At 43.8% G+C, this 20,590-nt stretch overlaps 2 protein-coding genes and 1 long non-coding RNA gene across 5 annotated transcripts in view; 2 read left to right on the plus strand and 1 right to left on the minus strand.

Moving 5' to 3' along the window:
- The window catches only part of PTPN14 (protein tyrosine phosphatase non-receptor type 14), a 119,405-nt gene extending 111,570 nt beyond the window's left edge, over window positions 1–7,835 (minus strand). For both annotated transcript variants that reach the window (XM_082217317.1, XM_082217316.1), the window contains exon 1: window positions 6,841–7,835. The gene's annotated coding sequence lies outside the window, so the exon portion shown is untranslated. The remainder of the gene's footprint in view (window positions 1–6,840) is intronic.
- LOC309529784 overlaps window positions 1–14,728 on the plus strand; it is a 760,251-nt gene extending 745,523 nt beyond the window's left edge. Inside the window, exon 3 of the long non-coding RNA XR_014218453.1 lies at window positions 14,544–14,728. This is a non-coding gene — a long non-coding RNA (uncharacterized lncRNA). The remainder of the gene's footprint in view (window positions 1–14,543) is intronic.
- Window positions 14,729–19,915: 5,187 nt separating this feature from the next.
- The window catches only part of CENPF (centromere protein F), a 38,991-nt gene continuing 38,316 nt past the window's right edge, over window positions 19,916–20,590 (plus strand). For both annotated transcript variants that reach the window (XM_082217177.1, XM_082217178.1), the window contains exon 1: window positions 19,916–20,072. The gene's annotated coding sequence lies outside the window, so the exon portion shown is untranslated. The remainder of the gene's footprint in view (window positions 20,073–20,590) is intronic.

Below are 20,590 nucleotides of genomic sequence, written 5' to 3' on the forward strand. Positions count from 1 at the left end.
TCAGAGCCAAGTGTCTTTCACAATCTGACTAACCCTACAAAGCCACTGAATCATATTACAACGTAGCACACTGCACAAGTTAAGTTGATTTAATCAACTCCAATCCAACACCGGAGCAAAAGTGTGACAAAACTGGCTTGGGTAAACAAATATACACTCCAAACATGCACTGGCTTCCTAGAAACCATGGTTTGCAGAACAAAACCCAGCATGGTGGACATTTCCCTTTCCCTAACTTCATCTCTTCCAGAGCACCTTCTCATCTGCTCCCTCAGTCCAGAGTTAGGGTTAAACCAGGCATAGGCAAACTCGGCCCTCCAGATGTTTTGGGAATACAATTCCCATCATGCCTGACCACCGGTCCTGTTAGCTAGGGATCATGGGAGACGTAGTCCCAAAACATCTGGAGCACCGAGTTTGCCTATGCCTGGGTTGAACCCATGCTCGCAGGTTCACACATAATAGCAAGTTGAGATTAGGCTCACTCAGGCTCATTTTCACTCAAGCACACTGTGTTAAACCATAGTTTAGCATGATGTGCAAATGCAGCCATTATGTCTGCGATAGGCCAGGGTTTCTCCCACCTGTCATTGGTGCTATTTATTGGTGCCACTGTTTCTCAGAAGCTGCCACACCCTGCTCCACCACCACCACAACCATTTTTTAAATAAAATAAAAACCCCACAGTCCATTCCAATCCAAGCTGGTAATTATAAGAACCTTGCAACGTCAAGAATTTGAGGGCCAAGTTTGTTTTCCTCTTTTGCTTCTGAGCGATGACTTTTTAGGTTCTGTATCTGAGGGCAGGGACTGTCCTGCATTATTTTACTGATTCGTAAGCCACTCTAGAAGCTTTTCCAGCATGGACGCTTTGAACAAACAAACGAAATTCATGCGCATAGTTCCTTTCTGTTTCGGATTTGTCTATGCCTCTTAGTTCTGCCTGGTTTAGACACTTGTGGCTTATGCAACACTGTATATGACCAGATCTGTTTCACAGGAGCCTGTCCCACATTTAAGCAACAACAGTAGAAGAAGCGCATAGCATCTGCTGCCAATTAATGGCCAGCTGAGAAGAGCATTGAGACACATCAACACCAGCTGCCTATTAATTGCTCCCATGAACAATGTTGCACCTAGGCCATCACTGCTACTATACATGATCAATGAAAGATGGCAGAAACAACAGTTTCCTCATTTTAGAATACTTTTTTAATAAAATGAAACCTCATCACAATCATTACTAAGGCTGTCCTCATTTTTCTGGCATGCTTTAATTCCGCAATCAGGCATTTACTGCAGAATCCAATGCATGTTTAAACTTGGAAATAAGTCACACTGTGTTCAATGGAGCTTGCTTCCCGGTAAGTTTACAAAGGATTAAAGCTTTAGCACTGAAGCTCCCACAAGTCTACACAATCTTAAGGATCAGCTCAAATAATAAGATGTCCAGTTAATTAATTTATTAAATTTATATCCTGCCCTTTCTCCCCAAGGAGCCCAGGGTAGCAAACGGAAAGTAATGAAACAATAAGGCTGATTGGACAAGTGAAACCAACCACCTGATTCCTTGATCCTTGCCCATCCTGTCTCATTAAAACAAGCCAGGAAGTGCTGGGTGATGGTTAAAGAAGCAGTTATTGAACTGCTTCTTTAAAAACCATTTTTGGACTTGGCCAATATGGCCAACTATTGCCAAGTCTCAAATCTTCCATTCTTGGGCAAGGTGATTGAGCGGGTGAACAACTCCAGGCATGCCTGGAGGATACGGACCATTTGGATTCAGGCCTCATCATGGGACTGAAACTGCCTTGGTTGTCCTGGTCGATGATCTCCGGCAGACCAGGGACCATGGTGAAAGATGTTCCCTAGTCCTGCTGGATCTCTCAGCGGCCTTTGATACCATCGACAATGACATCCTTCTGGACTGCCTAGAGTAGCTGAGGGCACTGTTATATAGTGATTCTGCTCCTTCCTCCTGGGCTCTGTGCAGAAAGTGGTGTTGGGGGATGAGTGTTCAGACCCCTGGGCTCTCACTTGTGGGGTGCCTCAGGGCTCCGTCTTCTCCCCGATGCTTTTTAACATCTATATGAAGCCGCCGGGAGAGATCATCAGGGAGTTTGGGCTGGGCATTCACCAGTATGTGGATGATACACAGCTCTACCTGTCCTTCAAATCTGAAGCAGTGAAGGCAGTGAAGGTCCTGTGTGAGTGTCTGGAGGCAGTTGGATGATGGATAGCAGATTGAGGTTGAATCCTGACAGGACAGAAGTACTGTTTTGGAGTAAAGGGTGCAGACATGTGTGGGGGATTTCCTGGTGCTGAACTGTGCCCCTGAACTGTGATGCCCTCCCTGTGAAACATCCTCCCTTCAGATGCCAAGGAAATAAACTGACTTTTAGAATACATCTGAAGGCAGCCCTATATCAGGAAGTTTTTCGTGTTTGATGTTTTAGTACGTCCTGATATATGCTGTGAGCCACCCAGAGTGGCTGGGGAAACTCAGCCAGATGAGTGGGGTATAAATAAAAAATTATTATTATTATTATTATTATTATTATTATTATTATTATTATTATACAACAGCTTGCAATGCCAACAGACTGGGAAAGATCTAAAATTAAAGGCTTGGTGGAAGAGGAAGGTCCGAAAAGTAAGGCACCATAAAGGCAACAGAGGCTGCCTCTGACTAATATTCAAGGGGAGGGAATTCCAAAAGGTAGGTGCCACAATACCAAAGCTGCTATTTGGTGATTAGATTATATATCTGGGTTTCTATCACTGCCATCATCCCATGGGTATAAATTTATGTTTAACGACTGCTCTGAAATAGGAGACATGGGCCATAATAGACAAGTCGGAGGAAAATCCTCTTTTATTAGAGCCATCCAGGTTGGCCGCCCTCATCACTGCCTCCGGTGAGAGCAAGTTACACAGTTTAACTATATATGCACTGCACAAAGAAGTACCGGTACTTTATTTTGTCTTCCAACATTCAGCTTCACTGGATGTCCATAAATTTTAGTGCCTTGATATAGAGAAACTTCCCTCTTTCTACTTTCTCCAAACCATACATAATTTGATAAAAACTTGCCTCTCACTCACCTTTTTGCTAAACTGAAAAGTCCCGAACACTGCAAGCTTTCTTCATAGGGAAGGCGTTCCATCCCCTTGATTGTTTTGGCTGCCCTTTTCTGAACCTTCTCCAACTCCATAATATTCTTGTGGATGTGAGATGATGGAACTGTACACAGTTTTCCAAATGCAGTCACACCTTTGCACTTTTGCGGGGGGGGGAGTGGGGGCTTGGATTGGGCGGAAATGTCCTACCACCCAGCCCTGCCCATCTCCATTAGCTGCCCCTCCCAGTTAGGTGTCATCTGCAAATCTGATGAGCAGTCCTTCAATTTGTAACAGAATTTGATGGGAAATTGTGGGAAGAGGGGGTAAATAAACATAAGAGCCAATATGAAGTGAATGGTGTGTGCAAAGTAATTGAAGAAAGAATCTAAGCTGATTTGGATGGAAACATTGTTGGCTTACTCCCCAGCTGTTGTGGGACTACAACTCCCATCATAGAACCTTAACAGTTGGAAGGAACCCAAGGGTCATCTAGTCCAACCCACTGCTATGCAGAAATCTCAGCCAAAGCATCCATGACAGATGGCCATCCAATCTTCTTAAAAACCGCCAAGGGAAGAGAGTCCACAACCTCTCGCAGGAGTCTGTTGTTGGACCACAACTCCCATCATCCCCAACCATTGATCCTGCTAGCTAGGGATGATGGGAGTTGTAGTCCAACAACAGCTGGGGACCGAAGTCTGAGAAACAGTGTTCTAAATTTTATTTAAACACACAGATAAGCATATGCAGATGTTATGCACATTAATGCCCATGGGCCCATTCCCCCAAATCCTTTAAGAGCCAAGCAACTTCTACCCACTAAGTTCAATGGGATTTACTTTTGCATATGTGAGCATCAGATTATTGCCTAATATATATTGAATCCTGTTGATAGGCCTACTTAAAGCCTAATCAAGTATTGCAACTTAATTGGATTGTGAATTGCACTGCCCTCTCTTCTAACACCACTAATTAGCATCCTCATTCAAGTGCTTACTACACAGTGATATCTTCAGATGTTTTGGTCAGGCACTGTATGCTCATTCATGCTCCTCTTGGTATGAAAAGAGCTTCCTCTGCCAGCCACAACCCAGAAGGACGTGGATTTTCCAGCCTCTTCAGAAAATATTTAATTATGTCCATAAAACATGCCTAACCCCGGCCATTTGTTTGTAAGGCCACCAAACCCTGACTTTTCATTTGACCCAAAATTGTATTAACATCACTATCATCATCAACAAAATACTTTTATGCGTCTTGCAAAGTAAATAACGCAATCCATGTTGCCAGAGTTCAGAAAGATTCACAAACTAGACTGCAATCCTAACTCCATTTCCTAGGGAGTAAGTCCCAATGAATAGAACTTACCTCCGAGTAGCATTGCACTATTAAGACTCCCCAAATACACTCGTGGATTAACTGACTTAAATTCATCAGTCTTGCTTGTTTTAAGATGGTTTAGCATTCACTCAGAAGTAAGATCAGTGAGACAAATATTACTTATTAATCATTATGACAAGGATGCCTCTGAGAAGCACAAGTGAGAGAGCGCATTTGCACTTGTGCCATGTTTGTGAGTTTTCCATACGTGTCTGGCTAACAGAAGAACGTAAGAAGGGCCTTCTGGATCAGGCCAGCGGGTGGCCCATTCTGTCCAACATCCTGTTATCACAGTGGCCAACCAGTTGCTTGTGAAAAGCCTGCAAGGAGGGTATTAGCGCAAAAGCACTTTCCCCATGTATGACTCCCAGCAGCTGGTATGCAGGGTCATACAGTACTGCTTCTGACAATGGAGGTAGAATATAGCCATCAGGGTTAGTAGCCTTGGCTGGCCACTGTTGGAAGATGGAATGCGGGACTAGATGGACCTTTGGTCTCATATGGCAGAGCTCGTCTTATGTTCTTAAAGCACACTGGAAAACAACGCTATAAATGGGAGCTGGGAGAAGAAGCTTACAAAGGCACCCAGGCCCTCAACCACCATGCCCACAAGCCAGATCCAAAAATCAGTAACGATGGGCAATATGCTAGGCTTAGTTGCCAGAGACCCCAAAGTTGAGTGATCTGCTTCGGGTAAGTCACCGCCCCCTTGCCCAAGTTACCTCACCACGCAGCTTGTCTGGTTCACACATCCCTGGCTATCATAGGATGACTACAATACCAAGTGGCGCCTGTATGTATGAGCCATCACTATTATGTTGGCCCAGACACACTGCTTTTCACTTAAACCGGTTCACACATTCCGCAGTCAGGCACCTCTTGCACAATTATCAGTCTCAGCAATCCAGTGATCCGCATTTATGTGCAAACCCAAAAAAAGTCCAGATCTAGACATTCTTTGCAAGGCTACTGCTAAGCGCGGCCTGAATACAGAAGATGCACCTCTCATATCCACTGGGAAATCCAGCTGGTGGAGACCACATTATATACATTAGCAACGCAAGTTGTGGACAAAACATTCCAGCACGCAAATATATGAACTGCCAGCATCAAGCAACAAGGGCAGCTACCTTTGTGCCCTACTGTTTTCTCTGATGCAACTAGGTGGCCACAATTGAACTAGGTGGACTCTAGGTTTGATCCACCTTGGCTTTCCTTGCATTCCTAATGGCTAGTGAGCATCTAAGCACGCCAGCTTCGAGCTTGTAAAAGTCCACGCAAGATCCTAATCTACAGTGTAAGAAACCACTTGTGTGCTTTATTTCTAAAATAAACATTGCAAATCTAAAACAGGTCTTCCTATTACATAAACTTGTCAGCATGCACATTTCACAGGAATAAAGACATCACAGGGGGAAATATTTAAAGCAAGACATTCCGTATCTGACACCTTCCCTTCATTATTCGCACCTTTCATTATCCACATTCCAAGAGACTACAAAGAAAGAAACTTGTAATCAAAAGGGCCCTTTTGCCCACAGAGTTCAAAACTAGCAAACCTCATCCCATTTACAATGTTTAAGTGCACACACACAGAGAGAGACCTTATTCTGTGTATATACTGGACTGCCAGTGACTCATCCCTTTAAAGATAGCTTTTAGAAACTTTTTTTTTTTTTAGATTAATAGATTTTGTCAGACAAGGAACACAAGCAGACGCCACCACATTCCTTGTTTCTTGACACCGCAGTTTGCCAGCGCTGGATGACCAGTATAGACTTGACTGGTAACTAACAAAGAGCAAGAAGATAAATTCACCCAGCAGAGAGTGGGAGGGGAGCTGGCTGAAAGTTGAGCAAAAGATCCACGGAGCAGAGAAATTCGTTCATCTGTTTACCGGCTTTAAAACAAACAACAGAAAGGAGCGAAGGAGCGCGATCCCAAACCTGCTTACCTGGGAGCAAGTTCCACTGAACCTAATGAGACTTACTTTCGAGTAGGCATGCACAAGATCGCACTGTAGGTTACAAAAGTAGTGTTTTGTCTAAAAGGCCCTTTTAGTTTCAGGACTCCCTCTAAATGCAAAGCGTGCACATTAGCCAACCCTATTTAAAATCGGGGCGGGGTGGAGGGGGGGGGAGAGTAAAAGAAGTAGAAGCTTGTCTCAGAAACTGCATGCCAACTGCTCCCACATTTTATAGGCAGACTTTTTTCCCCTAACACAAAACACACAGACAGCATCGTCTTATCACAAGATTCCAGCTTCCTGTTTAACGCTAGAAACTGCGTCCAAACTCTTCAATTTGCCCCCCACCCCGCTCCGATCCCTGCATTTACCTGTTTCTTGGGTCACCCAAAAGCAGCTTCTTCTCCCCAACGCGCCTCGTCCGCTGGGATCCCTTCCTTTCTTCGCCCCCAAGAGAAAAAGTAAAGCTTTTATGCAAAGAACACACGCACGCATACAAAACTCCGTGAGGAAGATCCAGCGATGGATGCGCAAAGTTTCCTTCTTCACCAAAAAATATCCATGCAGCAAAGTTTTAAGTTGATCGCTGCAATAATACTAATAATAATAACTGGCGACGCGGGGGGGGGCGGTACTGTGAGAAAGGGGAGAATCTGGATGGTGGCGAAGTTTTGTTGGGGAGCAGCAAACAGGGAGAGAAAGAGAAGGAAAACCGACTCCGCCTTCTCCTCCCCCTTCGCTAAGAAACACACTCGTGCGTCCCAGCGGCGCTGGGGAAAGTTTGGAGAAGTTTGAGAGAGGAGGCATAAAATTCGGGAAGGAGGGCAGGACGGGCGCTGGGACAGGGGGCGGCTAGGGAGCCAGGAGGGTGGGGAAAGGACGTGAGGGAGGGGATTGGAGTCTGGATTATAAAGCGAGGAGGAGCCGGAGTGGCGGTCGGGAAGCGCGCGCGCGCGCACAGCGCTCTTTCTCTGGCGCGTAACGCGGAGCTGCTTGGAGGAGCAGCCGCCGACCTCGGAGTCACGGCCCAGGAATGCCAAGAATGCGGAGCGGCCGCTGCCACGGCAGGGCAGGAGACGTCGGCGGGGACTTGGCTTTCTTTCTTTCTTTCTTTCTTTCTTTCTTTCTTTCTTTCTTTCTTTCTTTCTTTCTTTCTTTCTCACCTCTTTTCCCTCCCCCCTTTTTTTTACACTGCTCACACTGTACATTAATGTATATAGCAAATGAATGGAAGAGAGGAGTGTGGAAAGGGGAAATTAAAAAAAAATAATGGGCTGCTCGTCCAGCCCAAGCCAAGGATGATGCCTTCCAAGTGCGACTCTCTCCCGAGGAGGGCAGAGCAGATGCCAAGGGAGGGAGGAGGAGAAGGTGGATCGCAACGCGGGTGGGGATTGCTCTGCAGGAAGGCGCGCTGCCACCGCTTCGTTTCGCCCATGGCGGGCACCGTGGGGCAGGAAAGGCCCGATCGCTGCCTGGGGTGGAGGGGGGGGGGACACACTTCGGATCTGCAAGGGTCCTCCTGCCGCAAAGCAAAAGAACCGGGAAAGTCGCGCTGTTGCGTTTTGTGTGTGTCGCAGGACATGGGGAGGGAGGCGCTTCCTTGACTCTGAAGGAAGTTTGGGCTTGGAGAAGAGGCGGCCTGGGGAAAAAGAAGCCGAAAGGGAAGGTGGCGGCTTTTCCCCTCCGCGGGTTGGAGCGGAGTTTGAGAGGGGTGGCGGGCCTTGGCGGACGAAGCCAGGCTTCGTCTCGTCCCTTTTATGAAAGAGTTCCTTTGAAAACCGCCTCTCAGGCCCGGTTGCAGGGAAAGGCCTTCCCAGTTCTTAGCCCGCATTTTAAAAAGAGTAGCTTCCAACTCCTGGGAAGGAATTTAAGGCTGCATCTGCACTATGCCTTTAAAGCAGGATCAGGCATGGGTCTTTGTTAAGGGTGCTGGGAGGTGTTAGGAAACTTCCCAATCCCCCCACAGAGCTGCGGACGTGGATCCTTCTTCCCAAGAAATTCGGGGATATTGCCACGTGCCACAAGCTTTTCACAGAAGACATTGGGATATACTTGAAACGCATCAAGTCACATCAAGTGCCACTCCGGCCTTTACCATGTTGTCAAGGTCTGCTCTGCTTCCTATATACCACGTGGTGGACCATCAAAACCACAGGCCTCATCCTGCCCTAGTGGTCTGGTAGCCAACCTGATCCAATTTGGTGGCAGCCGCCACGGGTTAAAAAAAAGTCCTGCCATTTGGACTCTTAATTTCTTCTACTTTAGATAGCCTCAAAAGCTCTTCAGTTGCTTGTTCTTCAGAGGGTTGCAGAGGAAGTTGCATGTTCATTGTTGTTTCCTCGTGAAAATAATTTTTTTTTTAAAGTTTTGTTTTGTTTTGGAGCGCAAAATGCTAGCAGGGATGGAATATTTTTTCATCATCATATTGGATTTTCAACCTCTCTGCCAAGTCCAATGCCGCAATAGGGATTTGAAATTGACCATCCCACATCGATGGTGCTATGTTTATTTGCTTTACATGAGCCTGCCCTCAATTCACTTCAAAGTCAAACACAATGGTATTTGTTGCTAGAGAGAAAAACAATTGTATTACAATATGTTAACAGCTCAAAATATACCCCTGCCTGGCTGTGCATGGTGCTTTAGTGTAGAGTTCACATGTTGATATGCACTTACATCATAGCTGTCAACCTTCCCTTTTTTTGGCGGGAAATTCCCTTATTCCAGCACCGTTTCCCACTGCTATCCCGGATTCTTAGATATCCCGTAGACTGTCCCCAGGACGGGTGAGGGTGCTGATCCCTTATTTACAAATCTGAAAGTTGACAGCTATGACTTAGATACATTTCTACGTATGTGCACTGTGGACAAGATGCATCATACAGTCAGAGAGTTGACTTCTAGAAATTCTGATGAAGGAGATGAACCTTGAATATTGTTTGTGGTCACAGTTTTCAGATGCGATGGTAGGCATACACACATGAAAGAAAGTCCTGCTGGAAGTATCGCTACCAAGGGAATATGGTTAGAACAAGAAGTTAGAATCGATAATAGTAGTGCTTTATAGTTACATTAAAGCTATGATGCAGGGATGAGGAACCACTGGCCCTCCAGATGTTCGGCCACAACTCTGAAATGGTAATGGGGAATGCCTTGGTATTGTGAGAAGCTTGAGGTGTACATGCAGTAATGTTGCCTCATACCCAGACCATTCTTTTGAAGGGGGTCTGGGACCCTTTAGTTAGCCAGCTGCATCTCTTATCATGGGTTTGTACACCTGCTGATAAGGTGGTTAATTTCTTGCCTATCACTTAGTCATGGGCAGCAGGGCTTCAAGATCAGCCACCAGTTAAAGGAACGCTGGTGTCTAGTCACTTGGTCCCAGAGAATGTTTAAATTTGCAAAAAATATAAAAGGGATTTGGAAACTCCATGAATCTTAGCATAGATCAAGACCATGGAAGACGACTATTTCAGGAACCTGCCCATTGTTGTTTTGAGGGCTTCCCAGTGACTAAAGGGATGTACCGTATTTTTCGCTCTATAAGACGCACTTTTCCCCTCCTAAAAAGGGGAAATGTGTGTGCGTCTTATGGAGCGAATGCAGGTGGGAGGCTCTTGCTGCCCTGGCTTCTGGCTTAGCCACACGCAGCCTCTTCTGGGCAGGGGGAGACTTCATCCCGCTGCCTGGGAGAGGCTGCACACGGCTATCCCATAAGCCAGAACAGCAAGAGGCTATCCCAGAAGCCAGATCCCTCTTGCTGTTCTGGCATCTGGGATTCAGAATATTTTTTTTCTTGTTTTCCTCCTCCAAAAACTAGGTGCGTCTTATGGTCTGGTGCGTCTTATAGAGCGAAAAATATGGTGAATTATTAGTTTTTTGCTTTTCCCTTTGTTCCTTGTTTTCACATCCTACCTGTAAATAAAATATTATCAAGGAACAAACCTGGCATGCTTGTTGCCTTGCCCAAATCCAAAAACAATATCTGTTCTTGGCAGAACAAATCCCCATTGACCACTGGCTGGAGCAAATAGGAGCTGGATTCCAACAATTACCAGAGGGCCAAAGGTTCACCACCCCTGCCATAATTCATGAAAGTAGTAAATTGGCCTTTCCAGATGTTGCACCAACCATGTTCTTAGAAAACTCATCCTGTACAGTAGATGGAGAGTAAATGAGAGCCACCATCGAGAAAAAATCACAACTGTACTTTATTTTATTTTTAATAATTTTCATTTCTCAAAATAAATATCCAATATTTTTAAACATACGTTTTCCAATTTCCCCCCTCCCTGTTGACTTCCCTCAACTACCATTTCTGGTTTATTACATGAGATGATACATTCTGCTGTTTATATACAATTTTATGTTATCACATTGTTATACTTCTTGTTCTCTGTAAATAAAATTGTAAATGTTTATTTAAATCCTGCCAGCGAGACAATTTCTGTTGTTTTTGCAAATATATTGTAAAGAGTTCCCATTCTTTTTCAAAGTCACTATTGTTCTTTTCACACAGTTTGTCCATTAACTTTGCTAACTCTGCATAGTTCATCAACTTGTCTTGCCATTGTGCTTTTGATGGTACTTCTCCAGTCTTCCAACTGTACCTTAAAACATACAAAAATTAAAATACCAAGACAAGATTAAAATTAACTCAACTTTCTAAGTATCTGGGTAGGCCACATGTGATAAAATATTTGGCTGTTAACTTATACCCCCTATGGTCACATCCACACTACATTTAAAGCACTTGTATACCACTTTTAACAGTCATGGATTCCCCAAAAGAATCCTGGGAGCTGTAGTTTGTTAAGGGTGCTAGTATTTGTAGCTCTGTGAGGGAGCTACATTGTATGGTGTGGATGTACGTTCCTTACCTTACAAAAACAAATGAATGCTGCTAAAAGCTACAGCAGCTCTGCAGTAATTGTTAGTTGCATACCTGGTATTATGTACTGAGCTGCATCCTAGAACAATAGGATCCAGAATGCAGCAGTCTGATTGGTCTGCAGGAGCCACCCAATCCAGCTCCAGGTGGAAGTGAAACAGCGACCTGATTAGCCTGCTGGAGCAGCCAATCAGGCTCCTGGATGAAGTGACTCAACAACCTGTGGCCTACAGGAGCAGCCCGCAATTAGCCAATCATGTGGGGCCCATTGTGTAAATAATGTATATATTGCTAGACGTTTTGGGGAAAGCTTCATTCATTGCTACTAGGAGCTGAATAAAGAGCATGAAATTCACACTCCACTCTGAGTATATTTCACCTGGAATGTGCTGAAATCTAGAATGGCCACATGCTCTACTCTTTGTAGAGAATCGCTGGAAGGAAGTGTAATTCAGCCACTGCCATGTGTTTAAATGGGCATGTAGAGATTGCCTCCATGGCATTAAATTCTGGATAACCTTCAGTATATGTATTGAAATCTCTCCATGCAGACTGAAAATTTTGAAAAAGGTTCCAAGGTAACATTACCCTGGTTATGCTGTTTGTTGTGCTGCATAGCACAATGCCCTGGGGAATTTTGCATGTCACACCCTGAGTTGGTAAAAGGAAGGAAGGAAAAGAAGAAACATTCCAGATTTGGGCTGGAACTCCTGCAAGGAACACAGATAAGAAGATAAGACCTGGATGAGCAGGTCTAAATGTGTGTGAAGCCATCTATATCTATCTATCTATCATCTATCTATCTATCATCTATCTATCTATCTATCTATCTATCTATCTATCTATCTATCTATTATCATCCATTCCTGATCTTTTTTTAATTCAAAAGCAAAAAAATACAAAATAAAACATAGGAAAGGGAAAACAAAAAAACCAACACAATATAGAAGGCACAGCAAAGAATAAACAGTCCCAGAGTTCAATTTATATACACTGAAGTTGCCAAAAGTCTCTGTGTGTGTTTTTTGTAGGTCTTTGCTGGATGCACATGTAATAAAGTCATGCCAGGTTACGTAAAATTATAGTGGCTTTTCTTTTCCTTGTGAAGCTCAGATATTATCTGTAATTTTCTCCACTATTGCTAAAGTCTAAATCGTTCTGTACTTTGTTGGTAAGTTATGGCTGTCCAGAGTTTTTGCACTGCCAAGTTTTTGCACAACTTGAAAGTGTAAAATTAAGTCCTTAGACTTGATATCCTTATTATGTCCCATAAGCATAGAAAGCAAAAATAATTATAGAGTAAATTCACTATTATCATCTGTAATACTAATCAGTTCATTTTGTACATAAGACCAAGCCCTCATATCAGAGTGCATTCACGCCAGAGGTGATGATATGTAACTTTAATCCCACATCCCCTCCAAAACACAACTGATCATGGAGGTAATAAAAACCTATTCCATGTGTACCCTTTACCACTGATGTAATATTTTTTGAGTGGCCTCTTTAATATTAGCAGAAACCATCTCAGGGTTGCTTGACCTCAATTTGTCCCAATCTTTGTCTTCAATTACGCTTCCCAGATCTTTCCCCCATACTTTTTTTAACCACCATTTTGGATATTTAACAAGATTTTATATAAATCAAAAGCATAATTTGCTCAAGGCTCACCAGTGTTCAAGTGCTCATGTTTTTGTATTGATATCCTTCAGAATATGGGAGAGTTGGTGCGTTTTTCAAAAGGTAATCTTTTTCTAGCTTCACAACAATATGTTCTAGAGAGGTAACTGTGTTATTCTGTTGCAGTGAAAATAACACTTTTGCAGAACCTTAAAGACCAGCCCATTTCTTTATTTATGCTATCATTTACAGTGCTACAAGTATCTTTTTTGTTTTTTGTTTTATCAATATGTGGCATTTCAAATGCCTATGTATCAAATAAAAAGCATAACAATTTGCCTCCGGTTTTGTTTTTTTACTTGATACGCAGGAGTTTGAAATGTCACATGTTGATGCAAAAACAAACAAAATTGGTTTGTAGCACTGTAAATTATGGCATAAGCACTGTAAATTATGGCATACATGGTCTTTTCACTCTGAAATAAAATCTACCATACACACACACACACACACATTCATCTAGCTTTGATTTCCTTAGTAATGGATTGAGAAATGCTGGGATGGGATTTTGAACCAAAACTATTGAATTGTTAAATGAACAGAGCTTGAGAAAGCAAGGGCTACTTAATAACACAATTCCCTTGGCATCTTCTGAAGATGCGCACACTTTTATGAGTTTAGAGTATGCATCTAAAATTGCAAATTGGAAGTGTGTTTCCAATGATGGCTGCAGAACCTATGGGGATATTGGCCATAAAATTACATCGAGATAATTCCTGCATATTTATATTATAGATATGGCTCTTAAAAGTGGTTATTTAATCCTGGTGATGCGTGGAATATATAGTGCTTGAAGTAAACATATGAATTGTATAAATGTACAAGGCCTTTAATAATTAACTTGATTAATAAATAACAGGATCAGGCTTGGGTACTTTGCATCTCAACTTTGGGTGCAGCAAAAGGTCTTAGACCTGAAGTATTTACTAAGGTCTAGTCCACATAGAGTTGCCAGACCCCCCCCCCCAGGTTGAGCAGAAGTTTTCAGGTTTGCCTGGGTGGCAAGGGGAGGGCTTGAATCTCTAGGTGGGTGAGAGCAGCTTCAGTCCCTGCCTCATCCAATGAACTCTTAAATGTCTTTGGGGATTGAAATATACTCGGAGTCGAGAGTGGATTTCATGCTCTTTATTCAGCTCATAGTGGTGAGGAGGAATGGAAGTTCCCCCAGAATGTCTGCTTTATGTACATTATTTACACAATGGGCCTGACGTGATTGGCTAATTCTGGGATGCACCTGTAGGCCAATCGGGTTGCAGATTCACTTCCACCTTGAGCTGGATTGGGGGGCTCCTGTGGACCAATCATACTGCTGCATTCTGGACCCTATTGTTCTAGGACCAATCAGACTGCTGCCTTTTGGATCCTATTCAACTCAGTACATAACAGGGGTTTTTCCGAACAAGCAGTAATGTATTGTGGCACCTTAAAAAGTACCAAATTGCATAATGGCATACGAGCTGGTGAAGAGGAATACAGTGGTAACTCGGGTTACAGACGCTTCAGGTTACAGACGCTTCAGGTTACAGACTCTGCTAACCCAGAAATAGTACCTCGGGTTAAGAACTTTGCTTCAGGATGAGAACAGAAATCGTGCTCCGGCAGCACGGCAGCAGCGGGAGGCCCCATTAGCTAAAGTGGTGCTTCAGGTTAAGAACAGTTTCAGATTAAGAACGGACTTCCGGAATGAATTAAGTACTTAACCCGAGGTACCACTGTATAGAGAGTAAGGTCAGAGGAAATTAAATACACACTTTGGCAATTGCATCATTAATTCACAACAGCAGTTCACAACAAGCATAGGTTGCAAGGTCCTCTGCTCTGCCTTCTCATGTTTTGTACTGCAGTTAATGCTTTAACATGTCATGCTTAATGTCATCAGCAAGTCCCACCCCCTAGGACTTGTGAGGCCCAATGAGATAATGATGTTGCCATTGGCTATGGACCATCTGTGATCACAAAAGTACATGGCAGGTGAGCGGCTATAAAGGTGGGCCTTTTCCTCTTTCCCAACAGAACGTGCCAGGCTACAGTTGTGACCTTTCGCACTGCCCAGTCTTCTACTTGAAGGAGAGGAATTGGCAGATAGACAGAGGCAATCATCTGGCTGTGGAAAGCGACCTGACAAGGTGAAATACAACACATAAAGGCAATTTAAAACCAGAAAAAAGTAAAATGATGAACAGTACAAAATACATAAAATGCTCATCCAGCAACATATTAGTAAAGACAAGGCCTATCCACTAAAAGATGAGTACCACTGCTAATTAACCAAAGGCCTAGAAAGGTATTTGCCTACTGCTGAAATACAAGGATGGTTCCGGGCATATCTCTCTAGGGAGAGCGTTCTGTAGACGTGGGGGAGCCACGGAAAAGGCCTGTTCTCATGCGGCCACCCTCCACATCACTCTCTGGTGAAGCATATGGAAATAGCCTCTGACGAAGAGTACAGACTGGATCATATGGTTCAAACTACAGTGGTACCTTGGGTTACATATGCTTCAGGTTACATACGCTTCAGGTTACAGACTCCGCTAACCCAGAAATAGTACCTCGGGTTAAGAACTTTGCTTCAGGGAGAGAATAGAAATCGTGCTCTGGCGGCGCAGCAGCAGCAGGAGGCCCCATTAGCTAAAGTGGTGCTTCAGGTTAAGAACAGTTTCAGGTTAAGAACGGACCTCCAGAATGAATTAAGTTATAAACCCGAGGTATCCCTGTATATGTGTGGGAAGACATAGAATCTCAAGGCTCACTTCTCATGTACAACCATCTTGTGACCAATGTCATGTGTACAAATTCTGGGTGTTGCACAGGCACCAAATATCCTTTCAGAACTCTTAACACACAACATGTACCTTAGCAGAAGCTACAGCCAATGGCATTCATGCTGCGCAAGACGGTACTTTTTAAATTTCATGATGTGCACCATAATTAATAAGTAAGAGTTTATTTTTCCAGTGTCTGGTGTGCCAACTAATAGTTACATTTAGTAATTGTTCTTTTTTTTTTTGGAAAAGGAATTTGGATTACACAATGCTGGAAAACAAACCTGTTGTCATGGAGCATGAGCTAACATGTTTTAATACTTTATGGCTTACAGTTGCTAAAGCAGCACACTGAGCCAAATAGTTTTCACGAGGTTATCAACCATAAAAATAAAAAAGACATCGAGCAAGATAACAGACTCAAGTTGTAGACTAAAAACACCATTGTTTTTTCTCAACGTTTTGGAATTTTCTCTCTCTTTTATCCCTGGAGACTGAGATGCTGATGTGTTCTTATTTATAGAGCCATGTTTCCTAATTTTGATTATAATTTCCCCAATAATTCAAGAAAAGTGCTCCAGGCGAGAATTCTCAGACTCCATAGCAGCAGGGCAGGGCCATTTTGTGTGTGTGTGTGTGTGTGTGTGTGTGTGTGTGTGTGTGTGTGTGATTTAAATCAAAGTTACTTGGAGTGTAATTCTACACATGCATAATCAGAAGGAAGAACCATTGATTTCCATGGGCTTTATTCTCAGGTAAGTGGGTATAGAGCAGAGATGGAAAATCTCAGGTCCAAGGGGCTAAATGCAGCCTGCAAGCCTCTTTATCTGGTTCTCAAAACTCTGAGCCATGTCCCTTAGGCCACATCTCTCTCTGGCCCTGCTCTGTGCAGTGGTGGACTTTGGGCTCTCAGATTTCAGCAGCGCCCTGTGTGATGCTAGAATCTGGCGCGCCCTACCTCTCTCACTCCATTCCACAGCACTGTTGTGGCGCCCCCTGCAGCACAGCACCCAGTGTGGCTGCACCGGTTGCACTACCCTAAAACCGCCCCTGCTCCGTGGCCTCCTCTAGTGATTTTACCCAGCTAGAATGTGCCCTTGAACTGCGATAACATATATTCCTTGCCTGGATGGAGGTTGGAGAGTGGTGCATGTCTGGCCACACCCACCACTGGAATGTGGCCCCTGGAAGGCTATCCACAAAGGAATGTGGCCCTTAACCTGAAAAAGGTTCCCAGCCCCAGGCAAATGAAACAAAATATCTCACATAATGGTTTCTGATTCTTAGGTGATATAACCCCGCCGCAATCTACACATCCAAAAAAGAAAAAGGCATGAGGTCATTGCTTTTGGAAATTATTGCCTTGTCTAGCTTACAGACTCAGGTCTTTCCTTTATCTGTGCAAGTCGGCACTTAAGAGTGCGAACATAAGCAGTTGCTTTTTCAACAGTGATGGGAATACTGATCTTCTGCCTGAGCTGAAGCCTGTTAAGTTCTGTTTAATATATTTTAATGGGATGCTAGCATGGGTAATGGGGAAAGGGTCAGTGTAAGAGGTCTAAAGGCCAGTCACAAACTGAAGGGTTGAAGGGAAACATAATAACCATTTGCATCTGCCTAAATGTCTATTCAAAAATGAGGGTACGATCACATGAAATGAAAATATGTGTTAAAAAATACGTGTTTGTCAGGGCTGAGGAATGGCCCATGCTTCATCATTAGCATTCTGCTTGCATGAATCCTTTTCCTTCCGCTGAGGTGGATAGGATTGATTAAGTGCAGGAATAAGGATTGTAGACTTATTGCTACACTGATGCCAAAAAGTAAACTATTCCAAACACCATGCTAGTGATGTTGCAGAATGTGGTAATCTTTCAAAACAAGATCTAATATTAGAGTCATCTGACAAACCTGGTGCAGCTAGAGTCCTGGTTATACAGCACTCTTAACATTTTTTATTAAAAAACCCCCCACTGTAGACAGATTTCTGCTTTTCCTGTATAAAAGCAAACAGAATTGTTTTGCCCTTTCCTGTGGAAAAGGGAATCACCTAGTGGCAAGAACAGATAAGGTATTCTGATCTTTGTATGTTAAAAAAACAGGCAAAGCTCATAAACGAAAGGAGCACATTATCAGTTACAGAATAGTCAACATCTTTATTATTGCATACATCCTGGACTTAATTTTAAGTGGAATGACCTGAGAACAGTTGCTTTCAAATATATATGTGCCCCATTCTATTCCACCACCCTGCTCTTGCAGTGGCCAACCAGATGCCTATGTGAAGCCCATAAGAAGGACCAATACCAACAGTAATCTCCTCTTTTCAAGGCACTTATTTCTTCAACATTAACAATCCCATGACAAGCAGTTTTAAATAGGGACTTCATATTTCAATTCTATGCATGTTTACTTTGAAGCAAATCTTCATCCTATGCCAAAACCAAACTTAATTACATGTAACTGAACTGAGCCCATCATCTTCCCATTTGACTCTATATTTATTCATTTCTTATCTACATGTTTCCACTTATTTTACTGTACAGATATGAAGATCCCTTTGGGCCAGCCATTATCTTTCAGCCTAAACAAGCTGTGAGGATAAAAAGTTTCGGGGGTGGGGGTGGGAGAGCCATGCACATCACCTTTAACTAAATCAGGGGTCAGCAACCTTTTTCAGCCGTGGGCCAGTCCACCGTCCCTCAGAACATGTGGCGGGCCAGACTATATTTTGGAAAAAAAGATGAACGAATTCCTAAGTCCCACAAATAACCCAGAGATGCATTTTAAATAAAAGGACACATTCTACTAATGTAAAAACACGCTGATTGCCAGACCGTCCGCGGGCTGGATTTAGAAGGCAATTGGGCCGCGTCCAGCCCCCGAGCTAGGCTGCCTACCCCTGAACTAAATAAAGAAAACAAATCTCTCAGGGTGACACATCACAAAAAAACAACCCTGTGCTCCCTTTGTTCATCAGTCTCCGCTGCTGGTCTCTTCAACAGTGAGGACTGGGCACAGCAGATCCATCCAGGCATAAAGAGCAAACAAAGGGGGTTCCGGATTCCGCACAGCCTTTTGGTTTTTGTTTACACCTTAAATACTAACAAATTTATAATGACATAAGCTTTCATGGGCTATATAGTTCAATTCATTAGACACATAAAGTACTATTATAAGATGGATAGAGCTGAGAGTGGAGCCTTGGCCAGGAAACATGCAATAGGTATTGACTGTGCTTCTGCTCACGGGACGCTGGTGGCACTGTGGGTTAAACCACAGAGCCCAGGACTTGCCGATCAGAAGGTTGGCAGTTCGAATCCCCATGATGGGGTGAGCTCCCATTGCTCGGTCCCTGCTCCTGCCAACCTAGCAGTTTGAAAGCACGTCAAAGTGGCAGTAGATAAATAGGTACCGCTCCGGCGGGAAGGTAAACGGCGTTTCCGTGCGCTGCTCTGGTTCGCCAGAAGTAGCTTAGTCATGCTGGCCACGTGACGCCGGCTCCCTCGGCCAATAAAGCGAGATGAGTGCCACAACCGCAGATTCGGTCACGACTGGACTTAATGGTCGGGGTGTGTGTGTGTGCTTCTGCTCACAAAAATGCATTGTGCACTCCACACCCTGCCGCCTTCTTAACCTAGATGTAACACTAAACATGTATATGAACTCCATGCTTGTCTTTCTCGCACAGCCTTTTTGTGAGTACTGTCTCTAATCCACGAGAGTTCATGCCATTATAAACTAGTTAGTCTTTATTGCTTTATTGCTCATCTCTCACCACGCCTCATCTTGTGGACTACAACTCCCATTACCCATGACCATTCCCCATGCTCGCGGGGGCTGATGGGAGTTGTAGTCCATAAGGTTTGGCGGGAACCTACGAGGCTGGCTACCCTGCTTTACAATAACTCCTTTGTTGCCTTTTGTGACACGACTCTGAAAGGAACTCTAGGCGCGTTCGCTGTTGGATAAAAAGAAAGCGCAACGTCGCCTCCCGCCTTTATTTTCCGCCCTCCCAGCCAATGAGGTTTGAAGAGGAAACCCAAACTCGCCACTCAGAAGCGAGGTATCGTCACACCCGCCGGTGATTCCCTATTGGCTCAACTGAAGAACGCAGGAAAGAGATTGACATTCGGGGCTGGCCAATCGGCGTCCTGGCTTGTCCTCCGCTAACCGCCTGCGTTGGGGAGATGGTGGCAGGTTTGAATCCTCTGTAAGCGCTGAATGAGAAGCGAAGGCGAGATCCTGGGTGTTGCAGCGGGAAACGAAGGTAGGAGAGCGGATCTGGGAGGTGAAGGATGGACTCAGAACAGAATATATGTCTTGCATTATTATTTTTATATTATGCACAGCTTTCGTTGTATAGTTTATGTATCTGTTTATCGTGTGTATGCATGCATGCATGTATGTATGTATGTATAAATAAATAAATAGATATTTATCTATTTGATGTGATGTTCAGAAGTTTAAGCCTCATGAAGTTCCATAGGGCTTACTCTCCCGTAGAAGTGCATACGTTTGCACTGACGTTCTTCAATAGATTTCTAAAAAGAAAGAAAGAGGGTTGCAGGGAAGACTTAACCACGCACTTCAATACATGTCTGCTCATAAGAAACTCTCGTTGCATCCAGTGGGGCTTCCTCTCAAGTAAGCGGGGGAATAGAATTGCAGCCTTACTTCCAGGTAGGTGAATGAATGGAAATTTTGAAGCCATTGAAAACTGCTCCCTGGCCCTCTCCACCTGTCTGGGAAACACAGTTCTTGGAGGGTTCAAAATGTTGCATTTTG

The sequence above is a fragment of the Podarcis vaucheri genome, assembly GCF_965113315.1.
Source record: "Podarcis vaucheri genome assembly, chromosome: 3".
NCBI classification, from domain to species: domain Eukaryota; kingdom Metazoa; phylum Chordata; class Lepidosauria; order Squamata; family Lacertidae; genus Podarcis; species Podarcis vaucheri.